This window comes from Notolepis coatsorum (assembly GCF_963971535.1).
Source record: "Notolepis coatsorum genome assembly, chromosome: 16".
In the NCBI taxonomy this organism is placed as follows: domain Eukaryota; kingdom Metazoa; phylum Chordata; class Actinopteri; order Aulopiformes; family Paralepididae; genus Notolepis; species Notolepis coatsorum.
Genome location: NC_140180.1, coordinates 106,953,879 through 106,978,209, shown reverse-complemented (window position 1 = coordinate 106,978,209; position 24,331 = coordinate 106,953,879). Strand labels below are relative to the sequence as shown.

At 42.1% G+C, this 24,331-nt stretch overlaps 1 protein-coding gene across 1 annotated transcript in view; it reads right to left on the bottom strand.

The window, feature by feature from the left end:
• znf518b (zinc finger protein 518B) overlaps window positions 1-23,654 on the bottom strand; it is a 58,299-nt gene extending 34,645 nt beyond the window's left edge. The window contains exon 1 of the mRNA XM_084331732.1: window positions 23,517-23,654. The gene's annotated coding sequence lies outside the window, so the exon portion shown is untranslated. The remainder of the gene's footprint in view (window positions 1-23,516) is intronic.
• Window positions 23,655-24,331: the final 677 nt, after the last annotated feature.

Below are 24,331 nucleotides of genomic sequence, written 5' to 3'. Positions count from 1 at the left end.
CACTAGCGTGAGGCTCAATTGATGAAATATGAATTCAAATCACTAATAAAAAAAAATACGACAAACAAACGCTATATAGCGTTGGTGGCATTCAACTGGCGGCATGAACTACCGTCAAAACGCGTCCGTGGCACTCAAAGTGTTAAGAACAGTAGACTATTCTAAAATGATTTTGGTCAGTCATGTACATCCCTACTGGACATCAGTAAACTACCATAACTACCTCGGCCTAACAGCACAGGTGATCCATGACAATCGGCAACTGCACTCATTGGCTTTTAAGTGTGGTAAAGAACGGAGGAAAGACAGGTGCTAACTAGGTGCTAACCCAATGCTAACCAGTTTCTTGAGGTTGCAAAGGAGTGGGAGATAACGGACAATGTCACCACTATAGGAACAGATAGTGCTCGCAATATATGATGGCAGCAGCAGCAAGGATTCAGCTCTAGATCCCAGGTTTAAGGACCTCGGGTGCCCAAAGCAGAGAGGGAAGAGGTGTGGGAGCAGCTGAGGGAGCTGCCTGAAGGACAGAGAGGGAATGGAACCAGGCGAACCCAAGAACAAGATGTCCCTCCTACTGATGGGCTCAGACTCAAGAGTCTGATGATGAGGCACTGTATGACACATGTCCACTACACTGGGCCTAACAAAATTAATAGTTGGTTTCAGGTTGCCGACCGACCCTGCCGATTTAGGTGCGACCCAATATATTTTATGAGTTTTTAGAAAAAACTATAATAAAAAAAAAAAAAAAAAGTTTCATAGAAATCTTAGTCAAACATTTAGTATTATGGATATTAAACATGCTGGCAGAGTACATGCATCCATGTTGTTGTGAACATTTTAATTAAATAAAGAAATTCCCTATCCATAGTCGCCGTGGGAAAGAATAAAATAAAAAAATTAAATAAAATAAATTCCCTACCTACCCATGGCCAAACTGACAACCAACCTGAAACCAACTATTAATTTTGTTAGGCCCTGGTGGTCATCACACACAGGTGCCCATGCTAAGCTGGCCCATACATACCACACGCCCACACCTGCGTCTACAGTGCCATGTGAGAGAGTTCCGTTTGGCAGGCCACACTGTGCAGAAGAAGAGGTCAGCTGCTCTGTCATCTGAGCATTTCAACAAGCTAGTCTGCCCGAGCAACTTCATGAACGGGTTGTCTGGAGTCATGTTACACAGGTTCACACTGTTCCAAGTGATCCTATTCCTCTAGGACAGGGGTGCCCAACCTTTTTTGAACCAAGATCTACTTTTTAATTTGCAACCTAGCCGAGAGCTACCAGCCCAAATTTGTCCTACTCTCGGCTAAGATAAGATATTCCTTTATTGATCCCCTTGGGGAAATTCAGGCATAATAGCAGCATGGGGGAAGGGGGTACAGGTAGTAAAAACAACACAAGCAGTGTAAACAAATGTCAATATAATTTACTATCTAACTAACTGAAAAATATATTCACAGGGGCTGGGCGATATGACCAAAAACGTTATCGCGATAAAATTATAAAATTATTTTCATATAACTCGATATCGATAATTATCGTCGATATAATGTCTGTCAAGTTTAATTAACTTTTTATGCCCGGCGCCGATGGACGGGCTATTAATAGACTTATTTTTGTGCTGTGAATGTCTCGAGTTGATGTCGTCATCAGTCCGCGCACGTTAGCCAGAGCGAGCAGTACTGTGTATCCCATGACAATGTACTAGTAAATATCCCTAAAATACTCTGTTCCGCCACAATACATTGCAACGACGTCCACCGTATATCACACACTACTCTAACCGTGGCATCAGAATTCTCGCCACACACATACTCGGCACGTAAATATATAAAAACAGCGCCGTGCAAGCTAGTTAACCTAGCCAGCTTCGTTTACAAGCGATGTATTCCATGACAATGTACTAGTAAATATCCCTAAAATACTCTGTTCCGCCACAATACATTGCAACGACGTCCACCGTATATCACACACTACTATAACCGTGGCATCAGAATTCTCGCCACACACATACTCGGCACGTAAATATATTAAATAGCGCCATGCAAGCTAAGTATCCTAGCAGCCTTGAGTCCTGAGCTGTGGTGCGTAAGGACGTCATCACGTAACGTTGGTTGTTAGTGAGTGAGCTGAGCCGAGGCTGAACGGAGCCAAACTTGGAAAATCGATATATCGAAACTTTGCGACCACGTTTCATGTTTATTTCGAGGAAATAATTTATCGCGATATTTATCGTTATCGTTTTATCGCCCAGCCCTAGTATTCACAGTGTCATAAGGTGCATAAGGCTAGTATTAGTAGTAATATATATGGCATATAATATTTTCTGTCATGTGCATATTGAATGGGTATACAATATAATATGCTATTTTATATATCATTGTAACAGTGTAGTGTAGGAATTACAAGAATGACAAGACTGTAACTGTAACTTCTCACGTTAGGGCTGAACGGTATGGTCCAAAATTTATATCACGGTATAATTTGAAGCATAGACGCCGGTAATGGTATATATCACGGTATTTTCTTTTGCCCGATAGGCAGGCTATATAAAGAATGACATCCTCAAGGCATGTAGATTTATAATATTTTAACTTAAAACTAGGCTACTTTTGCATACAGTCATTATATTCCAAATAAAATAAGTCCCGAGTCGAGACTCCGTGCTGCTCCCAACGAATCCCAATAGTATGCAACTGCAGAGCCGCAGAGCAGGGGCGCTTTCAGGCCCGCTCAACAGCGCCCCCCCACCCAACGGCTGAATTGCCAATGGCTGAATTGGAGTATTGCACTGTGCAGGCACAGCTGTCCAGCTATGCGGCTCTGCAGCTGCATGCTTCTCGCAAAATCCAGCATCCAGCTCCTGCTGCCCAGCCGTCGTTATCAGAACACTACACACATATCATAATGTGAAAAGTAGCGTCCTCTGAATGAACCTCTTTTTAGCTGGTGGTGTTCCATTCATCTTGCAGTTTCGAGTGACTCAAGGCTGGTCTCAGAGCCATGTTTATACTGTACCTGCCAGGTGATGGGCCCGACCCCCACTCATGCCACTCCATGAAAACAAAAGCATCAATTTGCATCCCTATATGGGTGAAGCTCGCTGTCCGGAATGTACGGAATGTAGACGGTATAGATTGGCTCAGGCTGCCTGACTGCCTGTTATACACAGGACTGCTCGAAAGTTTTTTGTCCTCCCCTCCAAATCAAATTAAATGATTTTCCAAAATAATCTCACCGTCTACTTGAAACCAGCGCGCGATCTACCGGTCGACTGGTTGGGCACGACTGCTCTAGGAGTATGAAAAGGGACTGTGCGTTGTCTCTTCAAACACACTATGGCACACTATAGTGGACCTGTTGAATAATTATTTGACAATGCTGCGTTGTACTTGTATCTGTTCCAAGTTTGGAAATTACCTGTTGCTGAAGTGACTTGATGTGAGGAGATATTAACGTCGTGGCTCAACGTTTTGCACGGAAATAAACATGACTGCATCGGGCTGCATATATTTCTCTATTAGGGCTGGGCGATATGGCCAAAAATGATATTGCAATAACGATATCGATAACAATATCATATCACTCGATATTCGATATATTTTTTAAACAACAGATGTATGTTTATTTTGCAGCAATTCTTTGGCGTTGCCGCCATCTTTAGTGTTACAGCCCCTCACACTCCAGTTCTCAGGCTGCAGCTGGTTTAAAAGCGAAAGTAAACAGGCTTCTCTGCTGGCTGTGGCTCCAGGGGAGTTGAACAGTTCTGGCTCTGCTAGATTCTTTTCGATCTTTTGGCGCTTTATTTTTTTTAAACTTTGACCAGTCAGCTGGTTCTTTTTAGCGTTTATCGCTTTTTTCTGGTCAAGCATGACCGACAGAAACAGGTTGAATGGGATATAGATCGGGGAGTCGAACTCGTGTACCCCAGATCCGTGACGCGCACGGTTGTCCCCGACGCCGAAATAGCGCCGAGATACGCGTGAGCTACTGGAGCTCCCCCTTTTGGCGCTTTATTGGTGGACAAACCACCGCACATGTGCACCGTGACTCGTGACTGGAGTCTAGCTCTGCTAGCACACATAGCCTACTGTGTACAGACGGTTTCAAACTGTATTTTAAATTAGAAAGCAAACAAAATAAATGGACAAGAGAAAAATAAATCTCAATTTGGTCAGTATTGTCATTTGGACAAGCAAAGCAATTACTTTAAGTTGCAGGCAAGAAAGACAAGTCTGTCCACTGTCTCTTTTAAAGTTTTAAAGCTGCCCTGTTGCAGGTATAAAAAAAAAATATATATATATATATAATTTTTTTTCGATATTATTTTGTTCGGATATCAATTATTAAAATATATATCGTGATAATTATCATTATCGTTATATCGCCCAGCCCTATAAATAACAACATTATGGATTTGATTATGGATTTTGCCCAGAATCTAAATGCAGAAGTTTTCTGTCAAGTCAAGTCAGCTTTATTTTTATAGCACATTTACATAATGACTAAAAGCCAACCAAAGTGCTTTACAGGTAGGACATGATAACACATACAATGCAGTAACAAGTAAAGATTCACTAAAATTACAGAAAAAGGTATTGTACATTTAAGAAAGCAAGAGCAAGGTGCAATATAAAAGAGACAAGAAAAATAGATAAAAAGTCCAGAGTAACAGCAAACGTAGTGTACAGGTGGCAGGCTAACTCTGGTCAAAGGCCAGGGGGAAAAGGTGTGTTTTAAGCAGCTATTTAAAAGCCTCTAGGCTCTGGGCAGATCTAATGTGGGGGGGGGGGGCTGTTCCAGAGCCGAGGGGCAGCAGCAGCGAAGGCTCTGTCCCCCCTGGTTTTGAGCCTGGTCCTGGGCACCTCCAGCAGCAGCTGGTCAGCAGACCTTAGGGCTCTGGATGGGGTGTGGTGGTGCAGGAGCTCAGCAAGGTATAATGGAGGCAAGTTAGGCAACCTATTTAGTGCTTTAAAAACAGTCCGCAGTCATTTAAAATCAATGCGGAAATGGACGGGGGGCCAGTGGAGTGAAGCCAGGACTGGTGTAATGTGGTCACGCTTTTTGGTACAGTGGTGAGAAGACAGGCAGCCGCATTTTGGACCAATCGTAGGCGACGGAGGTCAATGCCAACATACATTGCAGTAATCTAGCCGGGTTGAAATGAAGACATGGATTACCCTCTCCAGATCCTTCTGGGAGAGATAGGCTTTGGTCTTTACCAGGAGTCTGAGGTGGAAAAAAAACTAGTTTTAACCACCAAGTTAACCTGTTTGTCAAATTTAAAAGTAGTGTAGAAGTTTTTCTGTACATTTTCTGTAAATATATTGAGGCGAATGAGTTGTTTTTGCCTTCCTGGATCTGTCGGGACTAGGGCGACGTGAATAGAATAGAAGTACTTTATTGATCCAGAGGGAAATTCAGCAACACAGATTGCTCACAATGAACATTTAGGTATAGTCAAAAATCTAAAATCACAAATCACCAATAAGAATAAAAATTGTCTGAAAAATACAGCTACATTCTAAAATATGTATAATATACATTCTAAAATATACAGCCAAGAATATACAGTAATCAAACTACAGAACTAGCCCATAGCGTACAGTACACAAGAGGCAGGGGAATTATGTGAGAATGCTATTTATTGACTACAGCTCAGCATTCAACACCATAGTCGCTTCCAAGCTCGTCGTCGAGCTCAGAGACCTGCGCTTGAACCACAGAGTGGTGAAGAAAGCATGGCAGCACCTCTACTTCCTCAGGCGCCTAAGGAAGTTCAAAGTGAGTCAGAAGATCTTAAAGAACTTCTACTCATGCACAATAGAGAGCATCCTGACTGGTAACATCATGATGATGATGATGATGATGATGATGATGATGATGATGATGATGATGATGATGATGATGATGATGATGATGATGATGATGATGATGATGATGATGATGATGATGATGATGATGATGATGATGATGATGATGATAATAATAATGCAGGACCTGCTCAGAGGTCTTTAATTGGCATGCAATTATCCTCAACACACACACACACACACACACACACACCGGAACACACACGCATGCATCGTCTCTGTAGGATCGCCGATGCGATTCGTCTCTGCGATTAACCCATCCCGTCGTCCTTCCCCCCCAAGGGCAGCCGGGAGCAGACAGGCGTCAACGTGAGCCGCGCCAGGGGACCAATCCAAGTGCTCCTGTCCGTCTTGGTCAAGGACGCCACAGCGTTAGCAATCTGTTGTTGTGCATGTTTTTCCATTGGGTTTATCTTATCAGGGGGGAAACCCTTGCGAGCACGGGGGGAGAACATGCAAACTACACACAGAAAGGCCTGGGAGATACCCCACCTGGGTACCTGGCATCATGGAAACCTGGTCCCCAAGCGGGAATCGAACCCTGGACCTTCTTGCTGTGAGGCGACAGTGTTAACCACTACACCACATCACCTCCTGGTTTGGGAATAGCACCGCACACGACCACAGCAGACTACAGAGAGTGGCTCGAACACACAATTCAGCCGAACATTCAGGACATTTACACCAAGCTTTGCAGGGCCAAGGCTAAGAGAATAATCAAAGACTCTAGTCACCCAAACAACTGCCTCTTTGCACTGCTGCGGTCAGGCGAGCGCTACCAGAGTCTCATGGCAAGCACAGAGAGACTCAGAAGAAGGAGCTTCTCTCCCCAGGCCACCAGGACGCTCAATGACTCTGTGCAACACTAACCCATCCATCTACATTCATTGCACACACATCCACATGCACACATTCACTTTAAACACTCACCTTAACATTCACTTTAGACACTTTAAACACTTTAACACTACACCATATTTGATGCATTTATTACAAAATAGTTGCGCTACATCCATACCTCATTTTTGCATTTTTTCTTTTTTGCATTTTGTACTTAATTGTGTACTTTAGGTTGTACTTTAGTTTGTATATTGTATATTTTGTAGTGTTTGGTCTTTATTCTTCACTGTATGAAGCACATTCTCAGGAGGCTCAGACTGAACCAAGCATTTCACTGTAATGTACATAATGTACTTTATACGTGACACACACCTCGCGGTTGGCGTGTGTTTCCTGACAAATCTCACACCAATGACAAAGGTGTTGTGTAACTGTTGTTAGGTGTTAGTATGGTGTTGCGTTATGTAGTCTACAGCATGCAATACTGTCTTTTTACTTTGAGCTGCAATTTTTGTATGCAGGGAGGGGATCTGGGGGAAATAGCATGAACCTCTGCACGCGTTACGTTCCCCCAGTGAAACTCCTCGCTGTCAGGTGAAAAGAAGCGGCTGGCGACTCCACATGTATCGGAGGAGGCATGTGGTAGTTCTACACCCTCCCCAGGCCGACAGTGGGGCAATGGCGCAACGACCAGGAAGGGAATTGGCATAACGACGACTAAACTGGGATGGATGAAAAATACAGAAAGCCCAAAAATAAATAGAATAAAAAAATTAATCTAAGCAGACGTAGACGGACAGACAGTGGATCAATGTAGCTGCATAATGTTAAAAGTAAAAGTAAGCGCTATGTCAAATGTCTGGTGTCACTGGTCATGTCATGAGTGTATTAGTCATGGGAGATGAATTACACATCACCGTAGCTCGTAGCAACCCTTCTTAGCACCGTTCATCTAAGATAACTCCAGATCAAACATTGTTATGGAGGGTTGGGCATCGAGCACCGGTTCCATGTTGCAAGCTTCCAAAATTCTGATTCAAAAGCTACTTCAGAAGCGAATCATTGTCCACAGTGACAACTCAACATCACAGTTATAGACGTTCTATTTCCCCGTCTTAGTTGTACATTGTATGTACGGTTCTGATTGTGTACAGTTCTGATTGTGTATGGTTCTGATTGTGTACGGTTCTGATTGTGTATGGTTCTGAATCTGATTGTGTACAGTTCTGATTGTGTATGGTTCCGATTGTGTACGGTTCTGATTGTGTATGGTTCTGATTGTGTACGGTTCTGATTGTGTACGGTTCTGATTGTGTATGGTTCTGATTGTGTACGGTTCTGATTGTGTACGGTTCTGATTGTGTACGGTTCTGATTGTGTACGGTTCTGATTGTGTACGGTTCTGATTGTGTATGGTTCTGAATCTGATTGTGTACAGTTCTGATTGTGTATGGTTCCGATTGTGTACGATTCTGATTGTGTACGGTTCTGATTGTGTACGGTTCTGATTGTGTATGGTTCTGATTGTGTACGGTTCTGATTGTGTACGGTTCTGATTGTGTACGGTTCTGATTGTGTACGGTTCTGATTGTGTCTATATGTTTACAGCTGTTGCATGCGGCGTGACAGAGGATGAAGGCAGTAGGGATGGGTACCGAATTCGGTACTTTTAAAAAGTACTTACCGAAACACGTCGGTACTACCGAGTATCGATTCACGTGAGATACCGTAAAAACTTTTTTCTTTTCATGTCAACGTTCACACGCACAATATACGCGTCGCTTACCTAGGATTTGACTTGATTCAACAACAAAGCAGTCGGGGCAATGGCAAGCCGAAAACGGTCGAAAGTGTGGTTATTTGAAGTTTTTTTTTTCACAACTGAGGTAGGTAGATTACATTTTTAGAGACTAAAGTACCGAAAAAAGGTACTGTTGGGTACCGGTATCGATTCACAGGTACCGGTACCGTATCGGTTCAAATGTGAACGGTACCCATCCCTAGAAGGCAGAGGAGTTGGATTCCTGGAGAAACCATCAGACCCTGTCTAGACAGGACCCGGAGGCCATAGGAACAGCCTATGAATGTCTACATCACTCTGAAACATAATCTAGTATCATCTGTGAAGGAACAACAAGGACAGGTTCCTGTAGAGAGGTGTAGTGGTGACGTCATTGGTGTTTCCCGCGCGGCCCAGCCTCCTTGAAATTGTCATGGATTTCCAATGGACCCATTTCTAAATCGTTGTTTAAAACAAATAAAGCGTGAACATTGGCACGGTGTACCTTTCTGTGTGTATTCATCCACAATCTATAGCCCAACATGAAGAAATGAGCAATTAAATCGTAAAAGTAGCAAAATAACGTTTATGTTTTCGTTCACTGAGGAACTACACTCACTTTGGCGCTGCTGACTGACGACACCACAGCGTAAACTCCTGGGCCCTCATATATACATTTTTCTTAGAAAGTATTCTATTTTCATATGTAAGCACAGAATTTAGAATGTGTGCACGCACAAAAAAAACGGGATTTATCACACGTGCGTACACAGGTCCTACGCACACCTGTCTTGATAAATATCACTTTGATCCTAAGCTGGAGCTCGTGCACTGTTTTAAGTATTTGCATACCAGAACCGCCCCGATTAACCATATACGGTAATGGAACACCCCCATGAAATGTGGAAAAGTGGACTAAGCCGAGGGAAGCGTGTTATGGAGAAATACGTGACAGGCTGACAGACGGATATGATATCTATTAACCATTGCTGCCTGGGCAGCGCAAACACTAATAAAGATCGTGCTGGAATATGACTGCCTTTTTCCGTTTTGTTCGATTAATACCCAGGGATTAAAGTTCTCCTCAATTTTATTCCAAATCGCAACGGATTTTCTGTCAATTTTCTACCTGCTGCATATGATTTCTAGAGGCATACAATCTATTTTGATGTCAGTATTGGGTAGCCTATATAAACAATAATACGAGAGCATATACAAGAACAATGAATCTCATTGCCATGTAGGGATGCCCCCCGGACCCCGGTTTTAAACGGGAACCGGTACTATATTATAAAATACCGGAGTATTTATAAGCTCCGACGTCCTCGGTACTGCTATCGATACTCTAGAGAAATTATTATTATTATTATTATTTAAAAGTTGCGAACGATCTCTCCTCTCTCTGTCTCTGCACGAGAAGCGAGCCGCAGCGAGTCATTATTACACAAACTCCTCGCGAGTCGCGCTACACATACGGGTACTTCGTTCTTATACATACGGGTACTCCTTAATGAAAGCGCTGTCTCCGTGCTGAAGCGCGCTGCACACAGACAGCTCTGAGTCTGCATGCACTGAGTCGTGATGGCGGATAGAGCGAAGCGTTCTAAAGTATGGATATACTTTACAAGGGTCAATGCCGACAACGCACGTTGCCACAAGTGCAACAAAACATTTGCCAGTAAGGGTGGCAATACGAGCAATCTATCAAAACATTTGTTGGCAAAACACGATATTAGTGTGCAGAAATGCGCCGTATTCTACTGCCTTGCGCGCAGTGGTCCATCTGCATCCACGTCCACTGCAGCCGGTAAGCCAAGATACGGAGTTTCCTAGGCTAATAACGAATTATTACAAATAGGCTAATAAACAAAATAATTGTTTAGCTACAAATACTACAATCTAAAAGCTAACATTAAAGACAAAATAAAATACCCATGCATTTAGCATTTTTATATTAGATTTAGATTATTGGATTATTAGATTATATATTGCATATATTTAGCAATGAGATATTATATGATTTAGATATGAAATATGATGAATTGAAAATGGGGGACCCTGATGTAAACAAGACAAAAGTCTTTCTCTGGTCTGCATCCCCTTAACAATTGTATGTATTGAGCTGTACTGTACCCATTCTGCAATATGTTAATAAAGTTTTAAATCAATCAATCAATAGCATTTTAGCATTTTTATGAAACTACTGTATATTTGTATGTCTCTAAATGTTTTGATGAATTGAAAATGGAGGACCCTTATGTAAAAAAGCCGAAAGTCTTTCTCTGGTCTTCATCCTCCTGTACTGTATTGTACCCATTATGCAATCTGTTAATAAAGTTCTCATTCATTCATTCTGACTGAAAACAGAATAATTTTGATTGACAGTAGAGTCTGCCAATTACGTCACAACGCTTGCACCCGCCCTGCTGTTCTTAGCACCAATCGGCAAGCGCATTCGTTTTTGACTTCCTGAATGCCCTGTGTGTGTTGACAACAACAAAGCTACTTACATTAGCTCCCCGCGGCCCACGAGTAGGAGACCAGTGCTCTGCAGGATGACTAAATGAGGCATAATGATTTTACCTCAACGAATGTTATAATAAAAGCCTTTCCATACATCTGTCTGATTGAAAACTTTATTAACAGACCGCGGAATGGGCATATCTCAGCACGGGCTGAGATATGAACGAGTAACGTGTGGACCAGATTGACGCGACACAAGGTTTACACAACAGCCCCCACCCCTTGTTTTATTGTATTTGTACCTGTACTACCTGCTGTCAGCTGTTTATCTCTCTCTGTGAGCTTGATTAGCTCACGTTAGCTAGCGTTAGCTCCGCGGCTAACCCTGAACTAAATCAATGACGGTTCTAAAGCATTTCGAGTAGTTTTCACTGCACATAGAAGCAGCCAAACAGCGGGAGAATTTCGGGAGCATATGGCCAAAACCCAGTTAGGAACCATCGATTCCCATCCCTACTACTAACTTTACTTTTCTTCATAGCTAAATCAGCCAGTCTATCAGAGTGAGTGCTCAGTTGATTTTCCCCGCTGATCATACCTGAGTGCTCAGCGTCATCACACGCCTTGGATCATTTAGGAGTGAAATGCGAATGCAAGGCTTGAAATCCCTACTCGCAAGCCCGCCCCCAAATATTATTTACCAATCGCAACGGCCAATTAAAGGGGCAATTTGCGATGAGATCATCGCAGCGTACAGCCCTGGCATGGGTCTCTTGAAAGGCGCTATATAAAATTAAGCTATTATTATTATTGTTGTTATTATTATTATCACGTCTGTGCGCGGAGCTCAGTGAAGTTTCAACGGAGCGAGGTAATCTATTCTAACCAACAAATTGAAGTAGAAAGCATTTCGTTGTGGCCAATCTTATTTGGAAACATGACACAAAATAATAGTATGTCGCTTTTTATTTGAAACAATATTTAATCGCGTTTGGAGGTGGGTGTTCTGTAACCCCTTTCGTGACTGTGATGCACCGAGTGAATCCACAGTCACTTGCTCCTCAATAGGAAACCAACCTAGATTTACCCTGAAGGACTGGTTCTGACCAAACCGTTCGTTATACAAGAATCACAGAGACGTTTCAAAGGTACTCACAGTTGCACGAGGGTTTCGGACAGAGATACGGGATGGTTTGAAAGCTCTGTGCACTCTGTGCATCACAGTCACGAAAGGGGCTAGGTGGTTGATGGCGGTTGAGAAGTGAGAGAGAGAACCCTTGTAAGTTCTATCTATTTATACATTGTGGAGCGCAGTTCTGGAAGGTTCTAGCCTGTTCTAACCGGTTCTACTATGACATCATACTGAAGCTTAATTTGAATTACACTATGACACGGCGGCAGTTACACTAGGTGTTCTGCTTCTGCCCCCCGTGCCAAACAAGCAAGCCAACCTCTTGTTCGCGCATGAGCCCGTTATAATTACACTACTGTCGCTATTTCACAATGAACTATGGTTCATACAGAACATGCGCCAGTGTCGGGAGTAATGCACAAAAGCTTATTTCCACGTTGAAACTAATGCATGAACTGAGGAGCGCATATGCCGTAGTAACGATATTCTACCACTGGGCGTCAGCTACGCATGCTCTGAGCTGTGCGTAGACATAAGCACAAAGTCAAGTTCACGTTCAAATTGATAAATCCCACACTTTGCTTAGAAATGGTCGTACGCACTGTTTTTTTTTTTTTTTTTTTTTTTTTTTTTAATAAAACATTTATTCAGCACTTTTGAATGCATACATTATTTCCAGACTGACTGCTGAAAGATTGTACAATTTAAACATTTTCTCTTTGCATACAACAAAATGTGCATTAAAGTCAAGTGCATTTTCTTTTCTCTGTAGGATAACTACAACAAAGTGCATTCAGAACAAAGCCAAGGTGCTTTAAAACTGCATAAAGATTAGGGATGCACCGAATGGGAAATTCTTGGCCAAAACCGATACCGAAAATAGAAAACAGTTGGCCGAAAACCGAAAGCCGAAAGGCCGAAAATGATTCATAGAATAGAATTTTTTTTACCAATGTTGTGGAACACATTATGATTATGGAAAAATATATGATTATGGCAAAACTTAACTTAAATAATAAATAATCACTATTATGGGTCCATAAAACATTTATTCAGCACTTCTGAATGCATACAGTACATTAATTCCATCTTTTCTCTGGCTGCCGCAGCGGACATCTGTGCTCTACTGAGCGCACCTTTCTAGTCCCCAGATGAACGTGCTCTCTTGACTTTGGCACAGTAGACGTGCGACAGACAGCGTCAATGTGAGAAACACAATCCCCCCCCCTCTCGCTCTGAATAATATGCATATTAGATCACTCAGTGATTAACCGCGACGGGCATATAGTAAATAAGGATATAAAAGCATGTTAAAGACGCATTTATTGGACGCGTTGCGCGCAGAGTTTACATAGAAACAGCGCGACTCCCGACAGCGCGACATCATCACAACAACACGCGTTAGGTTACAGGTTGTTTCTGTTTCTGTGACATATTTTCGGTGAAAAAACTCTTTCGGTGGCCGAAATTTCGGTGCATCCCTAATAAAGATCTGCACGCACGAGAGGGAGAATAGCTTATAGCAGATTTAATGATGTTACTGTAGTGGCTACAGTAAGCATTTTATATAAAAGTACTCTATTCACTATTTTTGTATGACAACTAATAAAGAAACTTGAACTACTGTCATAATTCACGGCGTTCTAGCCTACATGGAAGGACTGTTGTACTTACTACATCTCCCATGACTCTTAGCGGGGGATGACGTAGCTTACGAGAGACGAGTGAAAGAGGAACGGAAGCGTATAGCTTAACTTAGTTAGCAGCTAACGTTAGTTAAAAGGGTTTTTAACCGCAACGGGCATATAGTAATGGCGAGGATATAAAGCATGTTAAAGACACATTTATTGGACACTTTGCTCGCAGAGTTTACATAGAAACAGTGCGACCGAGTCCCAAGAGGAGTTATCACAGGCTGCAGAATGCAGGACTGAAGAGCTCACGTTGCGCATGTAATGACTGAAGCCGCGTTTTGATTACGTCATCACAACAAGACGTTAGGTAGGTTACGAACGTAACCCTGTTCTTTGACATTCTGTGATATTTTTTCGGTGCTAAAACCCTTTCGGCCAAAAGCCGAAAGTGCCTTTTTTAACCATTTTCGGACGATCATTTTCGGTGGCCGAATATTCGGTGCATCCCTATTAAAAACCTTATATAACTAACTTTATTTCAACCAAAAATGCTTAAACAATAATGTTAGTGATAGAAGGGAACTCATTTTGTGCTAAAATGGAAAGCTTGCCAATGTTCATGAGGCAGAATTATTACAATAGCCGATAATACATTTTCCCAATGATAAATCCCTATACGGGTGGACCGCGTGGGAAACTAAAGTGACGTCAGAGACTACACCTCCCTATAGCAAGCTGCCCTCCTGCTCAACTTAACTTGTTTGCCACCGAATCAACTCATACAGACAACAAATATAGCATTGCTTTCATAGTACACAACATAAATAACACCTCTTGCTGACATCAAATATAGTGTGATGAGAACGCTCCCCCCCCCCCCCCCCCGTCACCGGGGACGCTGATTCGGTCCAAATCTGGACCGCTGGAATAGGTGTCTCGGGTGCGCGACGGAGCGGGGCGTGGTGTGCAAGCTAACTGTAATGCTTTCATGCTTGCTTGAATTTTGGGGAGATAAAAAACATACAGCAACAACTGGACAATACCCACAAAAACTATATTTATGGGCAATTTGGTGAGTTCAGACTCGAGAGTCTCTATGAATAATAATAATTAGAGCCTCCATTTTTCGTGGACGAAAACTACACCAGACTATAGATATCAATTTCCCCAAAATAATAGGGATGCCCGATCACGTTTTTTGCCACCGATATCGGCCGATACCGATCCGATTGTTTTTGATTAAAAAAAATTTAATTTAATTTTATATATATTTTTTATTTTTATTTTTTTATAAAATATATATATTATATAATTAGACTTGTACTTGTATTATCTGCGAGACATCGCCACCATGCAACAAGCTCCACTGTCTGTCTGTACTCTAGTAGCCTCCAGCTACGGCCAGGATTCTCCGGAGCGGATCGGAGCGTGAGCGGCGCGGGGCGCGGAGCGGCCGGTTTTGACGTGAGCGAGGAGTGGGTTTTAAAATGAGTCGGCGCGACGTCCGGAGCGAGAGTTCTCCTCCACTCCAATCCACTCCAGGTCGCTCACAGTGGTTTAACACTATTGATGTAATATACATGCAGTACAATGCCAAAGCAACAGATGGCGATGTACAAACATTAGAGCCATATGAAATCCGTTTTATTTTTTTCCAAATTCCATTTAATTTTTTTCCAAATTCCGTTTTTTCCGTTTTAATATTTCAGAATTCTGTATTTTGCTTTGTACGCTCATTTTACCATCAGAAATAGTGTCTAATAAGTGGGAATGAATAAATGTCCACAATTTAATAAGATATAACAGTCCATTTAATAGGGCCGTCTTAAATACTTTGAAGCTTCGTTCGATGGGCATGGGATTCGAATATGAAAATAAAATTTGATTAAAAAAAAAAAAAAAGATTATATATATTTTTGCAAAATCAACTCTGCCTCTCTTTGTTAATTACAACAAGCAATGCTGTCTGTTATTTAAGATGAGGTCGGACTCGGCACTGACAGATTTGTGTTCATTGTGCTGCTTTTATAAAGCCTCAAATAGGGGTGGACGGTATAAACGGTATACGGTATAAACGGTATGAATTTGCTCTACGGTATGGATTTTGACTATACCGTGTAACCGGTAGGGCAGCTCTAAAATAGCAATGACGTCATGTAACCACAGCGCGACTATTTCACTCGCATTTGCCCCTAAAAATAGATAGAATTAGTCATAGATAATAGATATGTGCGAACTGGAAAAAGTTATTTAGGAGGCTTCGCGCAGTGGGCGTGCCAGCCCCTACCGCACGCATGTAAACACGGGTCTAGTAGTCTAGTGGGACGGGAATGAATGAATGAATGAGAACTTTATTTAACAGATTGCAGAATGGGTACAATACAGTACGGCTCAATACATACAATTGTTAAGGGGATGCAGACCAGAGAAAGACGTTTGTCTTGTTTCCATCAGGGTCCCCCATTTTCAATTCATATAGTAACGTATAGACACGGGAAGACGGCGGCGTCTCCCTGAGCTAACGTTAGCTTAGCTACCGTTACAAAATGACCCAGTCAACTATTCACTTTTAGTTTAATACATGATGAGGCATTGTCTAACCGAACGGTATCTAGTCGGGCAGCTACCGATAGCTCCTGACATCAACAAACGCTCCACAAAGTCTAGTAGAGAGACGTGTATGCTACCTGTTAGCTCACGTTAGCGCAAGCTAGTTCACTGTTCAAAACGAAATGTCCCATTGAACTAAATAATTCACTGAGGCGTTGTATTAACGTTATATATCCGGCTAGCAGTAGCTACAGATAGCTCCTGATATCAATGTCTTATAACACTGATTCGATGCGTATTCGAGCTGAGGGCTTGCTGAGCACAGTTAAGTAACGTTATGCCAATAGGGTCCAGGTGCAGCGCCGGAGAATCCTGGCCGTAGCTCTGCTCGAGGCTACTCGAGTATGGGTCCAGGTGCAGCTCCAGAGAATCCTGGCCGTAGCTGGAGGCTACTAGAGTACACACAGACAGTGGAGCTTGTTGCGTGGTGGCGATGTCTCGCAGATAATACAAGTACAAGTCTAATTATATAATATATATATTTTATAAAAAAAAATAAAAAATTATATAAAATAATTTTTTTTTTATCAAAAACGATGATACCGTGATATATACCGTTACCGTCTATGCTTCAAATTATACCGTGATATACATTTTAGACCATACCGTCCACCCCTAGCCTCAAATGACGGCTTACAATATTTCATGAAAGCAAAGTGTTTTGTTTGTCTAAGATTTAAAAAGGTTTAAACTTTACAGCACTGACAAAGTTGAACAAAGTGCTGTACAAGTCCCACAAAAAAAAAAAAAAAAAAAAAAAAAATTATATACAATTGATTCCATTTTTATTGCTCAATTCCGCGATTCCGTCCGCGATTCCGTGATCGCGGATTTCATATGGCTCTAATCTAGACCTGGGGCTAGATCCACAAAGAATGGATTGCACGGAGCAAGTTGCACCCTTACTTACAATTCATTATGAATTGAAAATGGGGGACCCTGATGTAAACAAGACGAAAGTCTTTCTCTGGTCTGCATCCCCTTAACAATTGTGTGTATTGAGCCGTACTGTATTGTACCCATTCTGCAATCTGTTAATAAAACTTTTCAATCAATCAATCTGCATGGTCAAATAAGATAAGATATTCCTTTATTGATCCCCTTGGGGAAATTCAGGCATCATAGCAGCATGTCAAAGTTTTTCTTTTTGTTGCTTTATAATTCCATTAATGCAACAAACTGTGTGCTATAAGTATAAAGTATAATAAATCGCAAATTACTTTGGGTATGCAATTGTCAGGCGTTTTATGCTAAATGTGGGGTATGCTTGGGGATATATAAAACGTTATACACTGTTATCTTCATTTTATTTTGTGGGAGGGGGGAAAAGTGGCTCTTTTGATAGTAAAGGTTGCTGACCCCTCCCTGCTCTAGACACTGAAGACCAGACAACAACAACAACAACAACAACAACAACAACAACAACAACAACAACAACAACAACAACAACAACAACAACAACAACAACACACAAACACACACACACACAATATACACCTCAACTGAATTCTCTTTGCATTCACATTAAGTTGCATCCGGTTGTTTGAACCAACATAATAGGACTGATGTCAAATTGGTATTTCAGATTCTCTCTTATCAAGCTAGACGTTATTTATTCTTATTCTTATATAACATTATAATTTACTACATTTTGACCAGGACTCTAGAGTAGACCATTCAGAGACGTGTTCAACTGTAAAGTGCAACAACACTATGAAGCATGACAGGGACAGGTTTCTCCTGTGATGTCACAGCACCAGAACTGACTTCTGGACGCTAAGGGGCGTCACACTCACACACTCAGAAAATGTGCAATGGAGTATTTGGTGCCACTAGTACAAGTAGGGGAGAAATCACATTCAGAACATCCAATGTCCGGGTTAACACGAGGAACTGTGAAGAGAAGCTGAAGGCGAACTTGCAGTTGAACTTCAACGTGAACCCGTCAGGCCAAATAAAGAGAAACCCGTCAGGCCAAATAAAGAGAACCCCGCCAGTCCAAATAAAGAGAACCCGTCAGGCCAAATAAAGAGAACCCGTCAGGCCAAATAAAGAGAACCCGTCAGGCCAAATAAAGAGAACCCGTCAGGCCAAATAAAGAGAACCCGTCAGGCCAAATAAAGAGAACCCCGCCAGGCCAAATAAAGAGAACCCCGCCAGGCCAAATAAAGAGAACCCCGCCAGTCCAAATAAAGAGAACCCTGCCAGTCCAAATAAAGAGAACCCCGCCAGTCCAAATAAAGAGAACCCTGCCAGTCCAAATAAAGAGAACCCTGCCAGGCCAAATAAAGAGAACCCCGTCAGGCCAAATAAAGAGAACCCCCCCAAGCCAAATAAAGAGAACCCCCCCAGGCCAAATAAAGAGAACCCCGCCAGGTCGAATAAAGAGAACCCCCCCAGGCCAAATTAAGAGAACCCCCCCAGGCCAAATAAAGAGAACCCCCCCAGGCCAAATAAAGAGAACCCTGCCAGGCCAAATAAAGAGAACCCTGTCAGGCCAAATAAAGAGAACCCCCCCAGGCCAAATAAAGAGAACCCCGCCAGGTCGAATAAAGAGAACCCTGTCAGGTGAAATACAATCTTAACACACTCAGCAGCACTGTCTGCATGAATCTCATAGCTAGCTTGAGAAGAGTAGAGAACGTATGGTTTAAAGTTAGCAGAATGTGACATGGTTTAAAGTTAGCAGACTGAGGACATCAGACGTCTAGCTTGATAGAGTAGAGAACACGTGGTTTAAAGTTAGCAGACTGAGGACATCAGACGTCTAGCTTGATAGAGTAGAGAACACGTGGTTTAAAGTTAGCAGACTGAGGACATCAGACGTCTAGCTTGATAGAGTAGAGAACACGTGGTTTAAAGTTAGCAGACTGAGGACATCAGACGACAGACATCTAGCTTGATAGAGTAGAGAAGTTGTTCTCAACCTTTCTGCTGCCAAGGCACCCCTGTGTTCAATAAAATATTCCAGGGCACCCCTAGTACATACGATAAAGACTTTTCCGGTCCTGTCTTTTTTGCTACAATGATGACAAAAGTGCTTGCTTTCAAAATAATGTTTATTTAAGAAACCGGGAAACACATTTGTGTGTATATTATGCAGGCTATATAATGCATTATTAACAGGTGTTTCAGATCTAAATGGCTTAGTACTGTTGACATTATAGTAAATCAAATAGCATATTTCTTTAAGTAAAATTACAGAAAATTATCACTAAAGTGCTATCTGTTGCAGCGGCACACTTTTCCATAAAAATTGCATATTTGGATAAGTGTGACCATTTCTCAAAAACTGAAAATCGTGTATTTTTTTTTAATACAGAAAAGGATCACTAAAGTGCTATCTGTTGCAGCTGCACTGTTCTCCATAAAAATAGCATATTTGGATAAGTTTGACCATTTATCAAAAACAGAAAATCATGTATTTTTTTTAAATACAGAAAAGGATCACCAAGTTACCATTTCTCAAAAAATATAAATAAATACAGAAAATAAGCACTCGTTCACTCAGTGGCCATTTCTAGCTCAATGCGAGGTCTGCTGCTGCTGGCTAATAATACGGTCAATACGTGGGGAGATATTTGACAAGGCAACACGCATGTCATCCTCAAGGCTCAACTTGGCCCTATATTTTGTTTTCAGAGCTGTCATGGATGAAAAGCCAGCTTCACACAGATATGTGGTGCTGAATGGTATCAACACTGTAACTGCTGCATCATGAAATACTTGGTACTCAGCACCACACTCTGAAACTAGCTCTCCAGGTGGTATCAGATGAGATTTCAATGAGTTCTTCCAAGAGTTTGGATGGAGATGTGTCAGGAAGCTTTGTCTCAATGTTGTCTGTAAAGTTTTTTTTTTATCCAGAGTAACTTGGTGATCCTTTTCTGTGTTTTATTAAATAATGATTTTCAGATTTTGAGAAATGGTCAAACTTATCCAAATATGGTATTTTCATGGAAAACAGTGCAGCTGCAACAGATAGCACTTAAAAAGAATAATAAAAAAAATAAAGGTTTAATCTCAAGGCACCCCTGGCAGCTCCCCCAGTAGAGAACACGTGGTTTAAAGTTAGTAGAGAGGACATCAGACGTCTAGCTTGATAAGAGTAGAGAACACATGGTTTAAAGTTAGTAGAGAGGACATCAGACGTCTAGCTTGATAAGAGTAGAGAACACATGGTTTAAAGTTAGTAGAGCGGACATCAGATGTCTAGCTTGATAAGAGTAGAGAACACATGGTTTAAAGTTAGTAGAGAGGACATCAGACGTCTAGCTTGATAAGAGTAGAGAACACATGGTTTAAAGTTAGTAGAGCGGACATCAGACGTCTAGCTTGATAAGAGTAGAGAACACATGGTTTAAAGTTAGCAGAGAACATGTGGTTTAAAGTTAGTAGAGGACATCAGACGTTTTGCCAGTGACTTCACTCATTACGTAGCTTTTTTAAATTGACCTACCTATTAGCTAAATATAAAGATAAATGCATCATTAAACCAAAAGTCTAGAACGTTCAGTGTTAGACTAAGGGCGCGTTCACACCTACTCTGTTTGGTCCACTTTAAGTGGACCATGGTCCCTTTAAGTGGACCATGGTCCCTTTAGATCGATAGTCCGTTTGGTTTGTACAGGTATGAACGCAAACCGAACTATAATGAGGACCAAACAACCGAACCATGGTCCTCTTGAAAAGTTGGGACTCGGTTCGTTTCAATCGAACTATAGTACCTAATCCAGGAAGCAAAGTAGCCTACTCCTCTCTAGACTGGCGCCGCACGCGGACAGTCTCTCTCTTCCTCCCTCGCTCTCTCTCCTCTCTAGACGCAGTCTCTCTCTTCCTCTCTCTCTCTCTACTCTAGACTCGCGCCGCGCGCGGACCCCCAAACTTTCTCCTGCGCGGACATTCTCTCAGATAAAGAAAAAAAAAGCTTACGCAGGAAGGAAAGGTCTCTCTCTCTCTCCCTCTCTCCCTCTCCCTCTCTCCCTCTCTCCCTCTCTCCCTCTCTCTCTCTCTCTCTCTCTCTCTCTCCCTCTCTCCCTCTCCCTCTCTCCCTCTCTCCCTCTCTCTCTCTCTCTCTCTCTCTCTCCCTCTCTCCCTCTCTCTCCCTCTCTCTCCCTCTCTCTCCCTCTCTCTCTCTCTCTCTCTCTCTCTCTCCTCTCTCCTCTCCTCTCCTCTCCTCTCCTCTCCTCTCTAGTCGACTAGCGCCGGCCCGTGCTCATAATAGTATCTCTCTCATTACGCTGCCGGCAACTGATTACGTTTGTGAGTGCTATAGACTAGTCCAATAGATGCGACAGCATGTCCTTTGTTTACAAATTAGATCCGCACCAAACAGGGTAGTGTGAACGCAGACCAAAATTAAACAATGTATCATTTTCACATTTGGTGCGGATCTAATTTGTAAACAAATTAGAAAGTCCGGACTATCCCTGGACTTTCAGATGTGAACACACCCTAAGACTCCCAAGATGTACCACTGAACGGCACAGGAAGTCCTTCATTCCGACAGCCATCAGACTTTATAATGCATCCCTGTGCCTGTGCCTCACTGCATCACTGAGCACAGGGTGCCACGGCAGGCGGCTACGGCTGCCCAAGACATTAATTAAAGTCCCGCCACAGACTCAGCTTCTTCCCCTCAGCAGCTCGCCTGGTAAACGAGTCAGGTGTCCCCCTGCTCCCCCCCCCCTCTATGGCGAGCTGCTAGGGCTGGCCCTCTGGACTTGAACTGTGCTGCACTGTATCCATGTCCCCTACCACTGCACTTTACTGTCTTATTGTTGTCTCACTGTTGTGTCCTGTTTTGCACTTCTTTATTTATCATTATTATTATTATGTTGTTCCTATTTGTGAAAAATCATGCACTGAAATGTCAAATCACGTTCCATTTGTACCTGTACAATATGGTGAATAAAGTAATCTGAATCTGAATCTGAGTACTATCTTCCTGGACCTTTACAATTTACACTGTATATTTCTGTATATTTTTACTGTATATTTTATATTAGAATGTAACATAGGAAATGTATACCCCAGACCGTATTTTATTCTTAGGCTTATATTTATTCTTATTCGTGACTTTTGTTTTTGTCTACCTCAATGTTTACCGTTTACTGTGAGCGATTTGTATAGTGCCACATTTTCATTGGAATGAATAAAGTATTTCTATTCTATTAGTGAAGACTATGCTATTTAAGATAGAATATAACATGCAATGCAAATGTTTGATTCCTGCTCAAATATAATTCAGTTAATGGCTCACACATTAAGTCAAATGTGGGATTACATTTACAAAAAAAATATATATATATATATAAAGAATATTGGCCAATATATCGATATCGGAATATTTTACTCTCGGCGTCTGCCCCAGTATCGGTCAAACTCGTAACAAAAATAAAATGATCTATACCTCCGTAATACGTTATACAATACAGCTTGGCTGTAATACTTGTAGTTTTGTATGTTGTATGTATCTACAAGTGTGTGTGTGTGTGTGGGGGGGGGATCACAGGTGGAACCACACTATACCATACCAGGTCTATAACTGGTGAGATAACATTAGCACGTTTTCCAAGAGAAACAGAATGGCTTTCCTGAATTTCCCCCAAGGGGATCAATAAAAGGAATATCTTATCTTATCTGGCCATTACTGTGTCACAACTCGATGATATTGTTTTCTACTACATGTTATGTTATCATGTCTATTTTACTGATGATGTGAAGCACTTTGGGCTGCAGTTCTCGTATGAAAGGTGCTACACAGATAAAAGTGTATGTTATTATTATGTATACTGTACCAAAAACAATGTTCACGTCCCATTTCCGGGTCAGACGCTGATTCGTCCGATATCACATGACCGCAGTGACCCAGCCCCCCCCCCCCCCTTCTGCCCACCAACACACACACACACATAATACAGTACACACACACACACGCGCAATCACTCCACGCCACGCATTGCGTGCAATACAAACAATAATAAAGATAAGCGATGCAGGGTATTTTGATGCATTAATTGCATTTACATCAATACAAATCAGTGCAAAGAGATAAAGCCCAACAGGCCCCGGGCCGCAGAACCCTGGGTCTCTGAAGGCCTCTGAATGTACCAGACGACACCACCTCCGGCAACAGAACAACACACCGAGATTTAATAAGACACACAAACCTGACGCTCCGACCAGATGGACGTCGGCGTCTTGTTCAATCACATCGTTGCACAGCTGATGGCATTGGAATTGGGTTTTTAATGTATAGGCCTGTTTTAGAACGTTATTATTCAACACGATCGGAGAGTCTGCCCCGCTCGCTCTCTCTCTCTCGCTCGCTCCGCCCGCACGACGTAGCGCTGCGTGGTATTCCTGAACCTTCATTATGGTGCGTTCAGGCGCTGCCCGCCGAGTCGGGAATGTTTTTTTGGGCATCATGTGACCAATGGTAAAAATATACGAGGTGATTTCATTCAGATTCAGACCGATTATTTAAGTTTGTAATTTCTTGATGCAGGTTGTTTGAGCGATTCTTTTAGGAATCCCAGAATGTCATCCTGATTTTTTTCTGAAGATGTTTCTCATGATACTCTATGATACTATTCATAATAAAGTATATTTGCGCCACACAAACGGTGAAGGGTCGGAGGATCGTCACAACTCGTGGACGCGGGTAACAAGGACAGGAGCCACTGGTATTTATCACCTGGTAGGTATTTTACCATTTGGTAGTTTACCACAGGTATTTATTTACCATTTGGTAGTTTATCACTGGTATTTACCACTTGGTAGTTTACCACTGGTATTTATCACTTGGTAGTTTACCGCTGGTATTTATCACTTGGTAGTTTACCACTGGTATTTACCACTTGGTAGTTTACCACTGGTATTTATCACTTGGTAGTTTACCTTTACCACTGGTATTTATCACTTGGTAGTTTACCACTGGTATTTATCACTTGGTAGTTTACCACTGGTATTTACCACTTGGTAG